Source organism: Dipodomys spectabilis, unplaced genomic scaffold, assembly GCF_019054845.1.
Source record: "Dipodomys spectabilis isolate Male_0828 unplaced genomic scaffold, ASM1905484v1 ptg000471l, whole genome shotgun sequence".
NCBI lineage: Eukaryota > Metazoa > Chordata > Mammalia > Rodentia > Heteromyidae > Dipodomys > Dipodomys spectabilis.
The window spans coordinates 233,013-253,137 of NW_024871148.1; the positions used below are offsets into that span (position 1 = coordinate 233,013).

Genomic DNA, 20,125 nt, shown 5'->3' on the forward strand with positions numbered 1-20,125 from the left:
TACAGAATACTCTTAGATGCAAAATGACTCATGAATACCTTCCAAAATTTGACAAAGTAAGTAATCATCATTCTGTTGGATTCCAAAGAAATTATGAAGGATTATAAAAGCTTAAGCCGGAGAAATAGCAAAGTTTGTCTAATGTAGGACTTTGTAAATGTTGCTAAATTAGAATTGAGATTTAAAATAAATATTTTGGTTTTGTTTGTAATTTCATATTCTATTGGATACTACAAAATTCTTTTCTTTTTTTGTCATTCGTGTGGCCTGAACTCTGGGGCTGCACACTGTCCCTCAGCTATTCAGCTCAAGGCTAGTGCTCTACCACTTGAGCCACAGCACCACTTGCGGGTTTTTTTCTTATGTGGTGCCGAGGAATCAAACCCAGGGCCTCATGCATGTAAGGCAAGCAGTCTACCACTGAGCCACCTTCCCAGCGCCAAAATTATTTTTAAGTAGAGGGTTTAATTGACAAATTCACAAATGATTCTTGCAGTCTACTTGCCTAGAATATTCTTTCAAGAGAGATAAAATTAGAAATTAGTTAATAGATAATTCCAACAATTCATGTATAAAATGATAATGTGAATAATGTAGACAGAGTTGCCAAGAAATGGATGATATTAATTTATAAATTTAGAAAAAGCAATTTTTGAGGCTTTGGTATAACATAGTATGAGGAGAATAATTGTGTGACATCTTCTTTCTTCCACCTATGTAACACAGGAAGCAATTTCCTTAATTATGTGCCTCTGTATACAATGAGAAAAATGCTAGGTTTGGGGTTTGTTTTCATTTTTGTTTTTGTTTTATTGGTTTGTCCTAGTGCTTGAACTCTGGGCCTGAACACTGTCTCTGAGCCTGTTTATGCTCAAGGCTTGTGCCCTATCACTTCAATCTCAGTGCCACTTCGGTCTGGCTTTTGCTGAGAAGTTTATTGGAGATAAACATCTAAGGAACCTTCCTGCCTGGGTGGGCTTTGAACTGTAACATTGCGCTTTTAGCATCCTGAATATCTATGATAGTTAAAAAAGTATAAATATGAATAATATTTGCAAATGTTCTCATCTCAAGAATACCAGTGGGGGAAAATGATGCAACCCAGTTTATTGTGGTATTCTTTCAAGAACATGGAAGGCATCACATTAGCAGAAGTGTAGTATTTTTTCACAATAGAGATAAGCTATTCGTGATGTAAGTTAAGGGAAATTTGAGGTGCACTCTACACCTTGGAAACTGTTGGGCTAGGATGACTTTATGGCATGAATCTTCGGATTAATGGTCATAGAAATAATAGCTTACTCTGATAAACAATTGTTTACTCTTGAAGAATGAATTATTACAGATGCCTCATAGTTTTATCCTTTACCAGAATATGGCTATTTTTCTGTTTACTTCTCAATCTGTAGCAACCCATTGGAATATGAATCTATTGCAGAATTACATAACATGCAAACAGGTACTGTTTTGAAGCTCTCAGCTAGGAATGCTCAGAATTTGAAAATGAGTAGTTATTAGTCATAGGAATTTTGAAGAACACATATATTCTGTCTTATTAACAACTTATTTACTTTTAAAAGTTATGGGTTTCCATAGACTGAAACTGTTTTCTGTTTTAGTATGAGAAAGTTTAAATTTATTCTTTTTTCAAAATATTGGCAAGTATATTGTGAAAATATTGTCTAGTTAGATAACATTCAAGTTGATGGCCCTCTGATAAAAAAGGGTAATTAATTCATATTTAATGCCAAATAGTATTGATTTTTAAAAGTTACTAAAATAATAATATCTACTATACCAATACAGTGAAATTTTATTTCATGTAGCTTATTTATTTAATTTAATTTTCTTGTCAAAGTTATTTACAGTGGAGTTACAAAAATTGTAAGGTAGTGAATACATAATGTTTCAAACTTGTTATCCCCTTTCTCATTTTTCTCACAGTTTTCCTTCACCACAATACCCCTTACAAGTTGTAATGTACATTTCCATCATATTGTCTTGTGAGCATTTCTATTGCATTGGTTTGCCCTTTGTCCTGTTTCTTGCCATTTTGTTGTTCCTATTCCCTTCCCTAATTAAGGTAAATGTATACCAATACACAGGGTATCAAAATCAAATACAGCAGGGAATAAACCATAGGGAAAAATGCCAAAAGAAAATAGAAATCACATAGTACATTAAAAACAACAACCACAAATAAAAATCTCTGTTTCCATATCTTGGATTTCATTTTGCTTAGCATCAGCATATATGCTCATATATATAGCATAACAAAGGCCCTGGAAAATAATAGTTGCATGGACACGATATCATGAAAACAACATATTAACTGTTTTTGATGGTAAAGGTGGAATTAGGATTCTGTTAAAGGAATTTCAAAAGAGTTTTAAAGTTATGACAGGTAAATTTTAATTGTTCAAACTTTTTAACAAGTTAGCCTATTAAAATTTTTTTTTAAATTGCCTGGGAGAATAGGCTTTCATGCAAAGAAATCCATGGAGACTTAGCTCAGAGGGAGCAATGTGGGTGAAGATGGCTCTTTTTCACACTAAACAAACAAACCTCACAAACCTTGCTGTAAATCCTGTAGGTAACCTTGAGAATTGTCCTTACCCAAGAAATATACTCTTACTGTGTGAAACAAGGTTGTAGTGGAATTTAAATTCAAAGTACTTTAAAAAAAGACATTAAAATTGTGATTTGACCTTTACTTACCAAACAGTAATTCTCTGAAAAAGATAATTGGGGTCAAAGTATTTAGGGAGAAAGTTCCCTCCACAATGAAAGAAGGTATTGGGTTTACACATTTCTGTTTATAATACTTTCTACAATGTCTTTGCACATAAAACACTGAAACAGAAAAAAATCTGGATACTTCAAACCAATGATTTCACATTTCTAAGTGGCTCAAAAATATAATATCATTATTAACATGAGACAGTGAAGACTTCTCTTATTACATAAGCCAAAAAGTTTTGGGATCAGAAAAGAAGAGCAAATGGAAAAAGTAAGAAAACAGTGTTCTTAGAAGCCCTAGCTAAGCGTATTGGCTTCAGCAGTGGAGGGAGGCCAAAACTTTTTTAAATAGATTGTCTTAATATTTTTGCTACCTAAAGTGGTTTTACAGAGCCTATTTGGCTCACTTCAATGCACACTAGATCGAATGAAGACATAAAAATAAATTCCACATCCAAATAAAACAGTTTTAAAAGAGAAACCATGAAGACGTAGCAGTGGGGGAGGCCTTATAATCCTTCCACTTCACTAGACTTTAAGCCAAGAAGCTGTGATTAATTGGAAATCAGGTAAGAGCTAAGAGGAGGACATAGAAATAGGACATAGAAGTATTGTCCTTTGTAACAGACACTGTCATCCATGGTATGGGTGATTTAACTCTATTCTTCTCCATACACCTTGTTTTGTTGTTTTTTGTTTTTTGGGGGGTCTGGTCGTGGGCCTGAACTCTGGGCCTGGGCGCTGCCCCTCAGCTCTTCAGCTCAAGGCTAGCACTCTACCACTTGAGCCACAGCGCCACTTCCGGCTTTTTTTCTTATGTGGTGCTGAGGAATAGAACCCAGGGCCTAGAGCATGCAAGGCAAGTACTCTACCACTGAGCTAACTTCCCAGCCCCTCCATACATCTTGTTAAGCAAATGCAAGACCAAGAGAAAAATAATCTATTGAAGTAATTTTGCAAAGAATAACTTCACTGTTCTTGATATGGTATCTAAGAGAGTCTTAAGTGAGAATATAAAAGTGGAGTATTCTTCGGTTTCCTCTAAGCATCTTGTTAGCAAACTATCTTTAAGGTTAGAAGTAATTGAACCAAAAAGTGGTGGAGTACTTATTTTTGCGGGCACTTTAGACACAAGAAGACTTTCAAGGTAAAAGAACAAAAAAGTATAGCTAAATATTTGTGATCACAGCTTCTTGGATTGGTTTTTTGGAGACAATGTTTTACATGAGAGTTGTTTTCATTATCATAGATGTTGGGTTTTCGTGGCAACCAAATGCAAGAGGGAAGTTTAATGGACTTGCTTGGACAAGTAAACAGCATAATAGAAAAAATGGCAAATAATCTTTAGTGAATTACATTGACCGATTACTTTGCCAGAACAAAGAAGGAAAGACATAATTCAAAATCACTTGACTGAAAAGTACGAAAAATAGTAGTAAAGAGAGATGAGAGAAAACATAGAGGACTGTTTTCTCTCCAATGGAGTAATGGGTTTTGATCTTGTTTCTTCCATTCTATATTCACCAGCTATCAAGTGTATCTCAGGACTGGAATATCCAGTTCAGACAAAGCGATCTCCCATTAGAAAATATTTGCTGCAGATGTAGGTGATTTATAACCTTAGACAATCTATTTAAATCTGTTCAAAATTCTCCCCTACCCCAAACTGCCCTCTTTGAACAGTTGGTTTGCTTTTCCCATACTGCCTTTGATTAAATATTTAAAATTTTGAGAGGTCATATTCATACTCTCTAGAGATTGCTGTTTGGTTGTGACATTTGTGTGTTTGGTTTTTGTTGTGTTTTTAACTGAATTTCAAAAGGTTGTGGTAGTGTGTTACAATTAAATATGTCCATGTAATTGTCCAGTGCTCCTGGATCAGAGTCACTCCTATCATTCTCAACCAACTCCTTCTCCAAGATTTATTTCAGATTTACCACTTCCTTTATCACATGTGTACATTGAGTATTCTAGTTGTACTTGCCACTTTTTAATTTTTCATTCATTCTATGTTTTTACTAATATTCTTCTCTGGTTTCAACTTCTTGATAGTCATTCTGTTAAACTGTCTGTTCATACTTTGACAGGTTTATATACATTCCATGGCATTTCAAACCTGCATATACTTGAACTGATATCAGCTTATATTTCCATAATTAATTTATCTGCATTAACAATTTGAAAGACTGGAGACATGAAGGACCTAGACATGATTTTATTCTTATCCATTTGGAAGATTAATCTTTAGTCAACAAGAAAGTTTAAAAATGGCTTAGAATGTTTTGCTAACTAGCAGTTTTTATAAATGGCTTTGTACAAAGGTTTGTGATTATTTTATTTTACATGGGATAATATTTTCTACTACCTATAACTTTTGGGAAAAGAAGAAAACTAAAATTTATTACTGTGGAGGAATATGATAGAAATAGAAGACAGATTTTATGTTTGTCACATCTCTGATGAGTACCCATATTCAAGACTTGAAGTCATATTTCTTAAGGAAAACATCAAACAACATGATAAGGCAAATATTCTTGATCTTTTAAAATCAAAAAGAAAAAAACAAAAAGAAAAAAAATCTGGAAGTTGTGCTGTGGCTCAAGTGGTAGAGTGCTAGCCTTAAGCTGAAGAGCTGAGGGACAGCGCCTAGGCCAAGAGATCAGGCCCCACGCCCGGACGCCCTAAAAACATTATTTTAAAAGGAATATATTTTCAGAAGATTAAATATAGTTTACCATTGATTTGAGAATGACAACCTTTTTATACTACATAACCAAGTTTTACTGAAGTACCAGTGTTTTGAAGCACTAAGGATCTTCTCAATTAATGTTTTTCTGAATTCTATTTGACTTCTAATTCAAGTTTTCCGAGCCTTGGTAGACAAATTATGGATCTTATCCTTCCAGGAACTATTTTTTGGCCTACTTATACTGGACTAAAATCTTTCATTAATCATTAGGAGAGGGGTATTAAAGATATTCTTGTGACATTTGTGATCTTGTTCACTCGTATGGGCTGGTCATCTGTAAATTGAAAGTGTGAATTACAGTAGTTTCTCTCAGATTTTGTGATCTCATCTTTCATTTTAAGTTGCCTTGCATTTCACAATTGCTTACTGCTAAACCCTGTGTAATTGGGGCCCTAAATTATTATAAGAAATGAGAAGTTAAGATGAGTCTTCAATTACTTTCTGTTGGCATGTTGCATGGGCCTAGGTGAGAAGACTTGCCCTTGTTATCTGATGATGCAGATAACTGGGACCTGGGATCCTAGGACGCGTGGGTCCTGTAGAATAATAATACCTTTTGGATATCATATCAGCAAAATTTGGGTATGATCAGAAATATGGAGAAATCCATTCTGGGTCCAGGGAGTTAAAACAATATACAGAGCAGCAGAGTAAAATTCCTTGCAGATTATAGGAAAACAACATTTTTTTTTACCATGTGAATTCAGTAGACTAAGAACACTTAGAAGGTATCACAAGTTTATACCGAAGACATTGCATTGATACTTCTTATATTCTAATATATATTCTAAACCTAATTATTTATATTCCAATCTATTTATTGCAATAAATATCAATTTATTTGTCAAATTATCGATTAATTCTAGTAAGTTTCATTGTGTGAAACATAAAATTAGCACATATAAATACAAAATATATAACTATATGTAATATAAGGAAATGTTTTTCATTGTTCTGTTGTGGTTAGGGTATCAAAGGCAACTCTGTTTTACAGTATTATTCCATTATCTCTACCTCAGAGTTTGGTAGAGTTAGACCTAAAGCTTTACCATTTGTAGATTTACAGCCTAGAGGCAAGAGGAAACACTGTGATTAAAACATTACCAATTTAAGGCCTAATATCAAGGAGAAAAATATGGACTTCTTCTGGATCTATGGAAATATTTGGTGATATAAATTCAGTAGTTTATGTTCCTGCCTGGTTGGATGGTAGACAGGTCAGGACATTAGGTAATCATGCATAAGAACAATTTTTTTCACCTTCTTGGCTTTAGCTATTTTTGAAATGGTAGGTATAATAAACAATTACATTTTGATAAAATACTTTCTAGTCAGAACTGTTTATTTCTCTATGATCCCTTGTAACTAAGATAGTTTTGTTCCAGTAAGATAATCTTTGCTGTCAGGGTAAGATATTCTGTTTGGTCTGTTACTACATGGAAGAAGGGTAAAGGGTCATTAGACATTTGTGCCAGTAAGACCTCATTTGGGAAATTTTAAGCTGCAAAAGTTTAGAAGTAGCTCTTCAGCAAGGCTTACTTTGAATCCATTAGCTCCACAAAGCTAACTCAGTTGATAAATAAGTACTTGAAAAGCCATCTCTTTGAGCCTAGCTATAAAGGCTTCAAAGTATGATCAAATTTAAAATGAAAAAGACTTAAAATAGTCATTGGCAAAAAAATGCAAGTGTGAGCAATCTACCGAACAATATGTTTTTTCCACTATACACAGAACTTCAGAGAAATAAGATCAGTAGCATTGTTAGTAACAATAAGGTTTCCTTGTTACAAATAGACAACCAAGGATATATGCCTGTATAGAGATTGCATCATTAACTACTTAAATATACAGGATACTACATGCTTCGGCAGCACGTATACATAAATTACAATAATATGGAGATTAACATGCCACTTGGACAAGGATGATATGAAAATATGAGAATTTTTCCATATTTTTCATTCTTCAGTTGCTAGAAATTACAAACAGTTATTAAAAAGTTGATTACAAAAATACAAGTGTAACAACATATGTGATTCATATAATTAAAAGTTAGTTTGATATCAGTGTATTAAATCTTCACCTTAGAAAGGTCTTTACATAGCATAACCTTTACAAAACTTTTACATTAGATTACATTTTAATTTTATCCCAAAGAAATAAAATAGTATAAGGACCTTGGAGAAAAAAGAATCTTAAACTGTTTTTATATGGAATGCAATCTGTAAGGACACATTTATTAATGAATTTATACAATATATAACAATGTAGTATTCAAAGTATTATATCTAGGAGAGAATGAAATAGATTATGGACATTTTACAAACAGAATACAGAATATGTTAAAATATACTTTCTTCAGACAAGCACTGGAAATATATTCAGGTTCTGTACTACTCATTTCAACAAATATGGTAAAATTATTTCTGATTTAAAAAATCACAAGCTCTACAGAAATCATTATAGATGTATACAAACAACTCTTGAACATATTTTGACATCAAAGTCAGGCAATTCATTTGGAAGAATACCATGGAATCCATGAATTTTTAAAGTAAGATATTGCTGTTGCTTTGTATTGTGAAAATATTTTGTACAGAGACAAAGGATGGACTCGCATTTTTGAAATTTAAGTAACTTAACCAAATCATTAAGACATAGGAGAACAATTTGTACAGCCTTTCACAACTTCAAAGAGGTAGTCATACATAGTTATCTTTTGGCAGTATCAAATGCAGTTTCTTCCAAGTTGTTCTTCAGACCTGGTTTAAAATAATGGTTCAAAAGAAGGAGATCAAACAAATCTTTGCTGTTTCTATTCCCAGCAGCAAGATGCAAGGAGGTCAAGAGGCCTTTCGTTTAGACATTGGTATCTGCATCATGATGAAGTAAGAAAGAAGCCACACTGGTATTATTCCACGTATAAGCACTGTGCAGGTGTGTCCAGCCATTCACAGTTATTGCATGAATATCTGCCTCGAGCCACCAACTCATGGACAATGTCTCAGTGTCAACTGTAGGTTTCTTGATGAAGAGCAGTATACTCATCGTCATCCCTAGTATTCACACGAGTGGCCTTTTTGGAAAGTTTTCGCCACACTGTAGAAAGTCGATTAATTTCAGCAGGCCAAAGAAGAAATTTGCTTGGATCCTTCTCCATTTTTTTCTTACAAATGATACCATTCCTCACTTTTTCATCTTCTTCCTTGTCTTCATCAGAATTCCCTAACCAGAGACTTTGAGTACCAGTCGGAATGAGGTGTCCACGTATTTCCCCAGTAGTTGACGTTGGTTTAATAATTAAACTTCAGTAGAGAAGCAAAAAGTTTAAAAACTGTTACAAAGTAAAGTAATTAATCAGAATATGTTACTATTCATAATAATCATAAGCTGAATTTATAGTGATAGTCAAATATGTAAGAAATGAGACAATTTGCCATACATTTGCACTTAATAAGTGAGAAAGAATTTTCTAGGTCTTTTAAAATATATCTTAAGTTTAATAAAGAACCTATTCTGTGACATCATATGATAATCAGATAAAGCTGATATTAGAGCAAAGAACAGATTCTACTAAGTTTTTGTATGTTAATGTATATACTTATTTTGGTTGTGGGAAACTGTGGGGATTTCGCTTGAGTTATTGCTCTTGCTAGGCAGGCGTCATATCCGTGGTTAATTTTAGGATAGGGGTTCCCTTTCCACAAGAACATGCACCTGATCTGTCATTTTAGCCTTCCTATCATCAATGGCATCAGAGTTGCAGACCAACTTGTCTAGCTTCCTACCTTGGCTGGCCTGGATTCCGCAGTCCTTCCAATCTTAGCCTGTAGATAGTGCAGTGTGGTAGAAATGATCCAATGCACCCAGCTATAGATTGAGAAGGAGGTCCACTAAGCTTTCAGTCTGGTTCTATTCTTAAGCCTCCTCAGTAGTTACGAGTAGAGGTGGGAGCCCCTGGTGCCAAGTAGTAAGAGTATTTTTTAAAGTAACTAGACATATATATGACTTGTGATTACCTCAGGAAAAAAATTCAAAGAATAATTTTTAAATATTCACATTATAAATATTTTAAAAACAAAATATATGTGTCTGAATAATTTACATGTGTAAAAATCATGCAAAATTATATTAACTAGTCCTACAACTCTGAAAAAAGAATTACCCTAAAGAAACAGAAGAAAATATTTAAGTTCAAAATTTGAAATTTAGAAAATTAAATGAAGTGTACTCTAGATGACTTAAGTAACTGTAAACCCTCTGCATATAAATTTTCTTATAAAAATGCATGAACAAAGAAAACAAAAGTACCCATTGATCAATAGCAACAGCAAAAGCATCAGTAGTTCTTTTTTTGAGCATACAAAAAAAATTGATGGAAGAGATAACAATGTTCCTTCCATAAGAAATGTACTTATTTATGTAACTGTAACCCCTCTGTACATTACCTTTACAATAAAATTAAATTGAAATTAAAAATAAACCAAACAAGGGATCTTCAATCATATTATGACAAATTTCTAATCAGACACTAGATTAAATATTAGACAGCAAGGGCAACACATTTAAGGTGTTAAAAGGACATATCTAATACCAACCTTTCTAACAAATGTATATACTTCCCCCAAATGTGAGAGATGAGCTAAGTATCTAATGATGGCTCAGGCATATAACCTTAACTACTCAGGAAGGTGAATTGTGAGGATTGTGGCTCAAAGACAGCCTTGGCCTTGTCCCCTCAGAAGCAGATTGTAGGAGAGCTGTCCTTGAGAAGGACGGAGGTCTTCTTGCTATGTCATTGCTGGAACAAATATAGGATAAGGTGGCCATCAAGCATGGAGGCTATTGGCCAGTGTCTCCACAGAAGCAATTTATGAGATTCAGGAGTCCTCTACAAGATCAGAGGACTTTGACCACTGTCCTAGTAGTTTCAGGAATGGCATAACAATGACCAGAGCAACCTCAAGCCCACATGGAGTCCTTAGCAACAGTCTTTGAAGCTTATGGGCTAGAGTATCAATGCTGGCAAGCTATTATTGGTCCACTTTTTCTCTGACTTCACTGGCCCAGACTCTGATTGGTCCATTTCTTCTATGATGTCACTATGATGGGCTGTGATAGCTCCGTTTTGAGAGGTCATGCAGTCTATATAGGAAGCCACTGTGCTCCAACCTATGTCAGTTAACACCTCTAGGAACTCTTGATTGGTGACACACTGGACTGACTCAAAGCAAAATTCATGATTTTTCTGATTTTTTTGGGGGGCGTATGAGTTGTCGTTGGGTTTTGGTATTTCTTTTTATTTTTTCTGTGTTTCCATTATTTTATTTAGTTAATTTTAGGTAGACTTGCTACCTGCCATCATAGCAGAAGGATGGAAGAATACAAAGAATCATCCTCCATATCCTTGAATGAAGAGATCATCAATCAATACCAGATGAAAGAGCTCATTGACCATGGTACCAATGGACAAGTGAAGCTGGCTATCCACACCTCACCCACATGGAAGTGGCAATTAAAATACTCCTGAAGGGATGAAAGGATAAGGTTTGAGGCAGTGACCACTTGTTGCTAGACCACTTCTGTCTAGCAAAGCAACACGTGGTGGTAATCCAAACACCTGGTGGATTGTGTGCCTTTATAAGACCTGCAAATCCTTAGCTCAGGGCTCTCCTTCTAGGCTCCGCTGTACCGAAGTGTAGGAAGAGGCCCAAGCTGTAGCACGTTTAAATAAAACAACTGTAGAGTCTGACTTTCGGTGGTCTTTTTGCGGGGGGGGGGGTTCCTGCAACCATGGCATAACATATTAGTAGGGGCTGGTCTGGGATATCTCCCAAAGACCCCGGAGACCTCTGACTCCAAAGGTAAAACAGCACTGTCATTCTTCATTTGTCTTGTCCTCTCGTTTGTCTGTTTCACTTTCATTTTCCCTTGTGAGGATGGCCCCTCCAATTTGTAAAGGATTGTCAAAGTGGACCCACTTGCACGACAACACTGGAGGAACTGGGAGACGTCCCATATCCTCTTGTGGGGAGGGGATAACCCTGCTGTGTGGAGCTGGGGTTCTTGGAACCCCACCATGTGGAGGGGGGGTCCTTGGAACCCTGCCATCTGGGGCGGGGGTACTTGGAATCCTGCTGTTTGGGGCAGGAGTCCTTGGAACCCTGCTGTGTGAGGCGGGGGGGGGGGTCCTTGGAACCCCCCCCGTGTGAATTGTGGGGTGAGGGTTGGTTTGGTATTGGGCCGGAACTGACTAAGAGAGCCTTCTAACTGAGGCCCAACTCGCCCACTTCCTTCTGCTGTGGGGCATGGGTATGGAAGCCACCATGACAGGAGTCAGTGGACCAATTTGGGAGATCTCCACTTTGTAAGCATTTTTTTTTGTAACTGTCAGGCCTGCATGTGTTTTGTTTGTACTGTTTATTGTTTTTTGGACTGTATGACTGACAGGACTGTAAACCATGGGCAACACTCCATCTAGCCCCCTAGACTTACAAAAAGAAACTAAGAAAGAGGAAAAGAAAGTGTACCCCTGGTTTTTCAGGGAGATAACTTGGAAGAAGAAATGTTTCCTTCCCCATACTCCCCTTCCCAGGTTCCTTTTGCAGAACCTGAGAATGATCAAGAGGAGGAGGGAGCTATAGAACACTTGGCACCTGCCCTTCAAGTTTCTGAGGGGCCAGTCACTCAACCCCGCAGTGGGATCAACCCCTCATCTAATGCAGCTGTTTTTATCCCTACATGCCATAGGTACTGTGGATGTGGATGGTCAACAGCAACCCAATAGTGCCCATTTTCTACCAGTGCTCTATACAATTGGGGCATACAAAACGCCCCCTTTTCTGAGAAACCCCAGGATTTAATTCATTTGCTTGAAACTATTCTCTTTACTCATCAGCCCACTTGGGATGATTGCAGTCAGCTTTTACAAGTTCTTTTTACCACTGAAGAGAGAGACCATAACTGAGAGGCGGCCCACAAACATATCCGTGGCCCCACAGGAGTGCCCATCATGGATCCTGCCCTGATCGCTGCCTATTTTCCTGAGATCCAACCAACATGGGACTACAAGACAGTTGAAGGTAGGGAGCGTCTCCTCATGTACCGCCAGGCTTTGTTGGCAGGTCTCAAGGCGATGGCTTGCCGACCTACTAATATGGCCAAGGTTTATGATGTAAGACAGGGAGTAAGTGAAAGTCCAGCAACGTATCTTGAGCGGCTCTTGGAAGCTTTTAGTCAATATACTCCATATGATCTTGAGACCCAGAAGTCGGCTCAGATGATTATGTTTGCCTATATAAATCAAGCTGCACCAGACATAAAGTTACAGGCTCTAGACAGCCTTGGTGAAAAGTCTATAATTAGGGATCTAGTAGCCACGGCAGGAAAGGTTTACAATAAGAGAGACAGAGGAGCAAAGACAGGAAAGGAAGGAAAGAGAACGTAAAATGGTGCATGAAAAGAAAAACCAGACCAAGGAAAAGAGGCCAGATTTGTTGGACTCACCACTATCTCATGCTGAGCATACCTGGTTCACAGATGGCAGCAGTTTCATTCGAGATGGAAAAAGGTACACGGGCCCAGCAGTCACCATGGACACTGTGATAGTGTGGGTAGAAGCACTCCACCAGAGAACATCTGCACAAAGAGCAGAGCTAGTGGCACTAACAAAAGCCCTACATATGGGAAAAGGGAAGAGACTAAACATTTACATAGACAGTCGGTATGCTTTTGCCACCGTGCATGTCCATGGAGCCATTTACCAAGAGAGGGGGATGCTGACAGCTGAGGGAAAGACTATTAAAAACAAACAAGAAATTTTAAGCCTCATCCAGGCCTTATGGGAAACAGCAAATATTGCCATTATGCACTGCCCTGGCTATCAAAAGGGAACTGATTCAATAACCAAAGGAAATAACTTGGCTGATCAGGCAGCTAAGGAGGCCGCCCTCCAGCCCAGAGCATAAGTACTGACTCTAGTAGACCCAGGGCCACGAGCTTTGCCTCCTGAGCCTCAGTACTCCCAAGAAGTCTTGGAGTGGATAAAGAAAATTCCCAAGGCCTATAAACCCCCTGGCAGAGACGGAAACAAAGACTGGTGGAAAACTGGTGAGGGAAAACTTACTTTGCCACAAAGATTGGGCAAGGGGATTCTTAAGAGAATCCATCGGGTCTCTCACATGGGAACCTGAAGAATGCAGGACTTGCTCTGACACTCAGAAGTAAAAATTAGGCAAGGGAATCAACTCTTGAGGACATTGTTAAAAATTGTAAAGCCTGTCAGCTCACCAATGCCCCCAATCAGCCGGTTACAAAAGGAGCTCACTTCTATGGAGATAGGCCAGGTGTGTATTGGGAAATAGACTTCACAGAAATTAAAACTGGAAAATTTGGATATAAAAATTTGCTAGTTTTTGTAGAAACCTTTTCAGTATGGCTTGAAGCCTACCCAACAAAGCATGAGACCACAAATGTCGTGGCTATGAAGATCCTGGAAGAAATTCTACCCAGGTATGGCTTCCCATCCCCCAATGGGTCAGAAAATGGACTGGCCTTTGTCTCAAAAGTAAGTCAGCGAATAGCTCTGGCATTGGGGATGGATTGGAAATTGCACTGTGCTTATAGACCCCAGAGTTCAGGGCAGGTATGAATCAGAATCTATAAGAGACCTTAACTAAATTGGCCTTGGAGACTGGTGTAGACTGGGTATCGCTCCTTCCTTTTGCCTTGTTTAGAATAAGAAATTCACCCTATCGGCTTGTCCTTAATTGCTTGCTGATTTGGATGATACTGAATTTCTGTGTAAGCTTGACTATTTACAGCTGGTGCATAAGAGTATGTGGCTCCAACTTAGAGCATTATATGATTCTGCTTCTATTCCTATCCCACATTTGTTTAAACCAGGGGACTGGGTGTTTGTTCGAAGGCACAATTTGCGATCTCAGGAAACACGATTGAAGGGACCTTACATGGTGCTACTGGCTATACCCACTGCCCTTAAGGTGAACGGCATTGCTGCTTGGATCCACTGCTCCCATGCCAGACCAGCTGACCCCTTTGCCCTGGATGACCATCAGGAAACATGGGAAGTCTCCAAGCATCCTACCCAACCACTCCGCATACGCCTCAAGAAAAGATAAATGGACTGATTGTTATTGGTATACTCGTTCAAGATCAAGAGCTGTTGAAGTTTAGTTTTGGGCCAGAGCCACAAGATTGTGGCTCAGGACCATAAATCAAGTGCGGGGGGGGAGGAGGGGGGCTGAAAGGCTAAAGTTTGAGACAGTGACCACTTGTTGCTAGTTTCTGTCTAGCAAAGCAACACGTGGTGCTAATCCAAACACTTGGTTGATTGTGTGCCTTTATAAGACCTGCAAATCCTTAGCTCAGGGCTCTCCTCCTAGGCTCCGCTGTGTCAGAGTGTAGGATGAGGCCCAAGCTGCAGCCCATTTAAATAAAAAAGCTGTAGAGTCTGAATCTCGGTGGTCTTCTTGGGGGGCGGGTGGGAGGTCCTGCAACCATGGCATTACAGCGAGAGTCCTCCAGTCATCAGTTAAAGAATGAAGTGGACATTTTTAAGAAGGTATGACACAAACACACCATCAGGTTGTACCAGGTGATGGAGAAGGAAGAGTATATGTATCTCATCAATGGAACTGGCCAGTAGGGGATACCTTCTGGGGTGGATCTCAAAATCCTGCCGCCTATAAAAGGATGAAACCAAGAGGCTCTTCACACAAATTGTAAGTGCTGTTCACTACCCACACCAGAACAGAAACACACTGAGACCTTAATTCCGACAATATCCTGTTGGATACCAAAGGCAATATCAAAGTCTGTGGTTTTATCTGAGCATCTGGTTCACCCTGGGGCAGTTGCTATCAAATGTATGTGCTGCTGTGCTATTCCACCCTCCTAAATTTTCCTGGAAGAAAGAAATGATGGCCGGGTGCCAGTCGCTCACTCCTGTGATCCTAGCTATTCAAGAGGCTGAGGTCTGAGGATCATGGTTCAAAGCCAGCCCAGAATGGCTCTATCCTCTGACCAGACTCATACTGATACCAAAGACTAATTTGAGGTGGAGATGGCAATGGATAGAGATGGCTAGCATATAGTTACAACTCTTCTCAGAATAAGCTGCTGAATGTGGATCCAGGAACAGAGCAGTTCCAGACAAAGTGGAGGAGAACCCTAAGAGATATCAAAGATAACTTCACTTGAAAGCCAGAAGGCCCTGTTATTGAGATGGGAGAGATTTGTAGGTGGTGTACTAAAAAAAAGAGTTGTAAGTGGGATCCACGAATTGAGATCAAAACACTGTTTGCCTAGCAAAACCCTCAGTCCAGCCAAGAATACAAGTGCATCAACTGCCATAGATTTCTTCAGGAGGGATTCCAGCCACTGAGCACCTTGTACTGCAGTGTAAACTGAAAGTTGTAGTTATCAAAGCATGTAATTTTTGTGCATACAAAACTACTTTAATTACACTTAAACTACACCCTAGTCATTAAAATTTTTGTTTGATTTATTTTATTCTGTGTTATTTAAGATGCAGTCTCATTATGTAGCCAAGTCTGATCTTAATTTCATAATTCTACTGCTTAGTCTCCCAAGTGTTGTGATTACAGGTGTGTCCCTCTTTGTTGTCCATCATATTTTATCTGCATGTTTCCTTAACTTTATTTTATCCCTTGGCAATACTGCGGTTTTGATTCAGAGGCTGGTGCTGGGCAACCTAGTGCTCTACCACTTGACCTCTGCGCCTGGCCTTACTCTTCATTTTACTTTAGATGAGCTCTTATTGTATTATTTTTTGTATTGTATTTTATGTGCTTGGGTCAGAATCAGACTGTGATTGTAATGTAATTTCCTGCTGAGAAGCTTTTTTGTCCTTTATAAATATAAATATAAAATATATATATATATATAAATATAATTTTTCTTCTTAATAAAAAGAAGGTACACAGAGGCGTTACATTTATGTAAGTCATTTTAAAATTCAAAACCTTATTTTAGAAGAGTAAAAATGCATATAATCACTAAATTTTATCTCTAGAGAAAATGGCTACTAGATTAAATGTTTTTGGAGGCTAGGTCAGTGTCATTTGGAATTGTTCTCACTTCAGCTCTGGACAAGGCTACATAGCTCCAGGCCTGCATGGCCTAAATAAAAGCAAGTAAAAAGCAAAAAAAAAAAAAAAAAGATTTTTTAGGGCACATCTGTGGAAGGTTTGAAATACATTTGAAATACATTTTTATTGACCTTTTGTACATTTCTGTGCTCATGAAAAGTGATATAGCAATTATTGTACAATATGACACATTCTTCTAACATAACATAGCATTACCACATTACCCAGCAATTCCATTGCTCATTGCGTAACCAAAAGAACTGAAAAGAAAAAACTAATAGCTCATATGCCAATAATAACAGCAAAGTTCACAATAGTCAGAAGCTGGAATTACCTGGATTGTCTATCAGATATACAGGTTTACAAAATATGAGGTAAGCATTAATGGATTATGACATCCACAAAAATGCTGCAATTAATATATATCTGTCACGGATGGACATAAAAAATAATCTACTATTTATGTGAAACATTGACTAAACCATTTTATAAGAGAAAATGGAAGATTAAAATTTCTGGGGCAGGTCATTGGGGTGATTATTACTCAATGATTGTGTGGATTCCATCAGTATCAACAAGATAGTTCACAAATAGAGGTAATGGTGTGGATATAATTAATGTCACTGAATTTTATACGTGCCTAGCAAGCATGAGGCCCTGCGTTCATCCCCAGCACATCCAAAAAATGCTAAATCTTCTTTCTGTTACCTACCTTGAGTGGTAGGTGCTTTTCTAATGTTTTGATTGTATCCCTCAGAGGATCTCTGGTGGATCTCTCATGTTTAGTCATGCTTTACAGACAATCCATTATTTTAATATTAATTTTAAATTTTAAAGGAAACCTCATATATTAAAATGAGGGCAATGCCTGCAGATCTAATTCAAGAGGCTAAAACAGGAAGACCCTTACACAGTATAGGCTGCATAGAGAGATTATGTCTAAATTTCCATGGTTGCTGCTGAAACTGGAGGGACAATTATTTGTAAGTAATTGCAAGTGATAGATAACTGAGAGATAAGTTTCTGATCACATTATATTTTGGTCATGTCAGCTTGTATTTAATATTTACATGAATTTTTAAATTTTTCCTTTTTCCCTTACTCTCAGCATGTCATTTTGAAACTTTATGCTTTATATATGTTCTCATTTGCTACATTTAAAAAGAAACATAGTTTTCCTTTGTATCATATTAAACATGGTTTTTGATTTTTTTCTATATTATACAACTACTATTATTTACTTTTGAAAATGTTAGGGAAATGAACACGAAGATATGTATTCAAATGTTTTTTTCATGCGATTGTTTCTAACACATTTATAAGATTATTTCTTTGTTGCTTTGTATGTCCCTCCCCCCCTCAGTATAACTCCTGCTTTCACTGTATTTGATGTCGGTATAATTTGTGGAGGGGCAGGGGAAAAACAAATCGTTTAAATAGGGATATAGGTGGACCCATTGCAACAATGAGATGTACAAGTCGTTATATCGAAAAATGAACTTTACAACTTTGGTGCGGGGCAGGGGGGGTAGCGGGGAGGATTAGGTAGGGGAGTGGGAGAGGATGGGAAGGGATAGGAAGGGGAAACAAAGGAGGAGACTACAATGTTTGATAAGAAATGTACTCATTATCTTGCCCATGTAATTGTAACCACTCTGTACAGTATGTTCACAATAAAAAATAAAAATTAAAAAAAAGAAAAATTTTATATGTAAGGACTGGCCACTGTCTCAGAGATTTTTCTCAGTTCTGCCAATTGAGCCACAGATAAACTTCCAGCTTCATTCTTTTGAAAAGTCTCATGCAAAGCCCAGCACATCTAAGGAGGCTGAAATCTGATCTTGATTTGAAGCCAGTCTGAGCAGTAAAATCTGAGATTCTTATCTCCAATTAATCACCAAAAAGCTGCGGGTAGTAGAACGGTATCTAGCCTTGTGTAAAACAGGGCAAGTTCAAGCCCTAGTATTGTAATTACATTAACAAGTCTCATGGATTTTCTTGCTTGGGTTGGATTTGAACTACAACCCTTAGATTTCAGCCTACTGGGTAGTTAGGATTTAAAGGCATGAGAAATCAACAGCAGACATTTTAATTTTTGTTTTTTTTTGGTAATTTGTGGGGCTTAAATTCTGGGTTAGTTGCTGTCTCTGTGCTCTTCAGCTCAAGGCAAACAGTCTACCACTTGAGCCATAGAACCACTTCCAGTTTTCTGGTGCTTTATTAAAGATAAGAGTTTCACAGAATTTGCTGCCTGGGCTGGCTTGGAATTGTGATCCTCAGATCTCAGCCGCCTGAGTAGCTAGGATTACAGGCATGAGCCACTGGTGTCCAGATTATTTTAATATTTTTAACCAGCTCTTTCTTGCCTTCAACCTCAGTACATTTTATTTTGTCCAGTAGACCTGACCTTTGGGCCACATTGCTGTTCCTTAGTTATTTTGAAGGGGGTAGGGGTTGAACACTCGGCATGGGTGCTGTCTTTGAGGTCTTCAACTTAAGGCAAATGCTCTAACAGTTGACCTACAGAGCCACTTCAGGTTATCTGGTGGTTAATTGGAGTACAAGAGTCTCATGAACTTTCCTGACAAGGCTGGATTTGAACCATGGTCTTCATATCTCAACCTCCTGAGATTACAGTGTAGAGCCAGCAGTGCCCTTCTGTTTCTTAGCTTTTTGACTGAAGGACAATGTTTTACAAATTCAACCACAGCTTCACTTCTAGCTTTTTTTGTTTATTTGACATAAGTTTCTAATGTACTTTTCTGGGTATTCTGGCTTCAAACCGTGATCCTCAGATTTCAGCTTCCTGAGGTGCTCTGATTACACACATGAACCACAAACCCATTGGTCATTTAAAAATATTAATATGTTTTTTTCCACTTTATCTTGTTAAAATTTTCCTTGTTTTTTTTTTTTTTTTTTTTACTTTTGTATATGTTTTGGTCCTGGGGCTATATATCAGGGCGCGGATGCAATGCCAGAGCTTTTTCTTCAAGAGTAGTGGCTTTGCACATAAGCCAAAGTATAGCTCGTGGCAATATTTGTTTTGTCTTTGTGCTTGAACTAAAACCCTGGGTGCTGTCCTAGAATGTGACTGCCCAGTTTGCATCTTGGGCCACAGCTCAACTCCAGGTTTTTTTTTAACTCTTGGTAGTTAATAGGAGATGAGTCTTATGCAAAGCCCAGCATGAATCAGTTGGCTGAAATCTGAGGATCACGGTTCAAAGCCAACAAAAGCAGGAAATCCCATGAGACTCTTTGCTCCAATTAATCACTGAAAAAGTCGGAGTGGTAAAGCTCTATCCTTGAAAAAAACAGCATAAATTCAAGCCAAACCTAGCACACAGATGCATACACAGAGAAAGCCTCATGGACTTTCTTGCATGGGGTAGCTTTGAACAATGATTCTCAGATTTCAGCCTATCTTCATCCTCTGTCCTTTGAAAATTTTATGGGTCCTGTGGCTTGACATCTGTCATTGGGGCCTATATCTTAGCTTTTACAC

The 20,125-nt window shown here is 37.7% G+C and overlaps 1 pseudogene; it reads left to right on the forward strand.

The window, feature by feature from the left end:
* The first annotated feature begins 7,347 nt into the window (after positions 1–7,347).
* LOC122098291 lies at positions 7,348–7,447 on the forward strand (annotated as a pseudogene).
* Positions 7,448–20,125: the final 12,678 nt, after the last annotated feature.